At 37.6% G+C, this 3135-nt stretch overlaps 1 pseudogene; it reads right to left on the minus strand.

The window, feature by feature from the left end:
• Positions 1-1922: 1922 nt before the first annotated feature.
• LOC108481557 (amino acid transporter AVT6E-like) lies at positions 1923-2559 on the minus strand (annotated as a pseudogene).
• Positions 2560-3135: the final 576 nt, after the last annotated feature.

Below are 3135 nucleotides of genomic sequence, written 5' to 3' on the forward strand. Positions count from 1 at the left end.
AAGGCCTAATGGCCGATGTGATGAATGTGAAAGTGTATGTATATGTGATAAGGCCTAATGGCCGATGTGGTGAATGTAAAAGTGTATGTATATGTGATAAGGCCTAATGGCCGATGTGGTGAATGTGAAAGTGTATATATATGTGATAAGGCCTAATGGCTAATGTAAAATATATGTGTGATATGCATATGTGGTAAAGCCGAATGGCTAATGTGAATGTTGTAACATGTGATTAAATGTACATGAAACTTGGAATATGTTCCGGGTGAGTCCCGATGACTACGTGTGGAGATTATGACCGGGTAAGACCCGATGACTACGTGTGGAGATTATGACCGGGTAAGACCCGATGACTACGTGTGGAGATTATGTCCGAGTAAGACTTCGTAATAAGAATTGCTTATAAATATACGCAATGCGAAAGGTTAAACAGGTATGTACTCCAAGTTTATATGTGAGCTTGATTTAAACTAAACCATAAGGTAGTTATGTGATGTATACGAGAGCAATCTATGAGACTATTCCTATGATTATGATGAGATGTGCATATTCGGATAAAGGGGTGGTATACCCGAAGGAAGGGTGAAATAAAAATACGAACAACTATGTTATAACTTGATTGTTATCTGTTGACACTGCTTGAAACTTACTAAGCATTGTAATGCTTACTCCGTGTACTTTGTTTCCTCTGTTTTATAGATCTCATTTGGAAGCTACAGGCTCGGGGATCGTCAGCAACTAGTCACACTATCACTATCCACTGTTTGGTACTGCTATGTTTTGGAATATCTTATGGCATGTATAGAATAGACTAGTAGTGAGAGGATATCTTGGTTAATGTATAGGACTACCCTTTTGTTGTAGGGCATGTACCCTTCGGTTTTGTGTAAATTTGGATAGCCATGCGAAAATGGCTTAGATATACTTTGATCATAGCTTTATAATCGTTTGTATGTTGTTTGTCAAGAGGTATGGAAATGTTGGTAACGGTTAGCCATGGGAATGGTCATTCATGATCACTTTTGGTATATGTATGACAAACTCTAGCTGATCCATGGAGGATCATGAAATAGGTAAAGTTTACCTTAAAAATAGATGTTGGTAGCAGCAGTGACGTGAATGTGAAAAATCACTAAAAATAGTAGAAAGGGAATTAAATAGTGAATAAATTATGTAGTCGAACCTTGGTGAATCTATTTTCATAGGAAAGTAACGAAACGATCATATGAACAGTATGTTAAGAGATATTTAAGTTTTCGTGAGACAGGGCCAGAACGGTTTCTGGATTCCCTGTTCCGACTTTGGAAATTCATTGTAAATCAACCAGAGATAATTCGGAGTCATGCCATATATGTATAGATTCCTCTTTGAGTCTAGTTTCTATAGAAGCAAACGGCATCAGTATTGAAGCCCTGTACAGGGAGATATCCAGGTCGTAATGTATGAAGGTCAGTGTAGTCACACCCTGTAACAGGGGAGACTTTAACTAATAAACTGTACTAATTGGCCTGACCAATAATTCTACAAAAAAATTTGTAGATGTATATATGAGTCTAGTTTCAGGGAAAAATTATGAAACTGGTTTTTGAGTCTTGGAACTCAAGATATGATTTTTAAAGTGACAGTGACGCAGTTAGCCAACTGCCTGGAAAAATTTTTTTTAAAATGGATTGTGAAAGTGAATGGTTTAAGCCGTTAACCCCTCGTGTCCGACTCCGGCAGCGGACTCGGGTACGGGGTGTTACATTAACATTAACCACGACAAAAATTTTTCTACTCTGCTCAAGCTCATGCTCTCTTCTTGGTGACTTATCCTCAATGCAATTAGAGCAGGGAACGTAAAACCTAAGGAAACAGCTATTGTTGCTCCAGTAAATTTGAAAACTGTCCATATATTTGGGATCATAGTAGATCCAATAAGCTTAATCAGGGAACGTAAAATCTGGGCTCATCCTTGGAGCCTTTATCTTCCCCTCAATAAGCTTAATGAATGCAACAACAAAGAAAACCACAACGAAAACAACAGCGAGAGCTACCGAAGCAGCCGAAGTCATGCTCAATAAATCAATCCTATCTAACACGCAAAATGGAGCAAGAAAAACAACCATAACAACCAAAACCAATAACTTCCTATGATCCCAAAAAACATGTCCTAACCACTTATCGAAAACCCCAATATGACGAACCGAACCAGACATAACATCACCCATAATAATCAAATAAACTATCAGGACACCTGCATTGTTGACAATTATGCAAATCTCAGACAAAACCCTAGCAGTTCTCCCCATTGCAATTTGCACAACTTCCCCATAAGATCTAGCTTTACAAGAAACTGCAAACCTAATCAACATCTAGACGCTAATTTCAGACAAAATCCCAACCAGGTTTATCCAAAAAATTGCCTAAAACAAGCCCCAGAACCTTCATAGTAGCAGCTAAAGCCATGATTCCAGCACCAATAATTGTGGTGGTTAAGTTAAAAACAGCACTAGAAACACCAGACCCGGTATTGAGTTTACTTAAAACAAGGGTATAACCATCCAGATCAAACCCATTTCAAACCATTTCAAACCAAAAAAAAAAGGCAAGTAATACATGAAAAAACAAACAAACAAAACCACACAAGGAAAATAAAACAAAACAAAACAAACGCCCCAAGTATGAAAGTTGAGTTGCTTTAACACGCAAAAACTGAAGGATTAGATTAATTGGTTTAGACCATAGTTGAACTAAATTCAGTGTTCTATAAGCTGACTTTTGGTTTAAGTAATATTTTCGAATTCAATAGGCTGACCTTACCGCCAGTTCATCATTGACGATATTTTAAGGAAAGAAAAGAAATACTGTTGAAGCTTCAAGGACCCAACGAATAAAGTGAAAGAAAAAAGCGATATGGCTTAGCAGTTACCAGAAAGTTTGGGATCGATCGGTGTATAGTTGACGTATGAAGAGTTGGCTCTTCTGGTTCTGGTTCAGACGAAATCGAGTGAGAGAGAAGTGCTTTGCTACTTTTTCATAACATTCAAAAATTGAGCTTTGTACGAATCAACTAACCCTGATTTGTCAATAAAATGAATCGATAGGGCTTTCTTCTTGTATGTTTTTCAGTTGATGATCATTGGGCTAAAACCC

The sequence above is a fragment of the Gossypium arboreum genome, chromosome 1 (genome assembly GCF_025698485.1).
Source record: "Gossypium arboreum isolate Shixiya-1 chromosome 1, ASM2569848v2, whole genome shotgun sequence".
Classification (NCBI taxonomy): Eukaryota; Viridiplantae; Streptophyta; class Magnoliopsida; order Malvales; family Malvaceae; genus Gossypium; species Gossypium arboreum.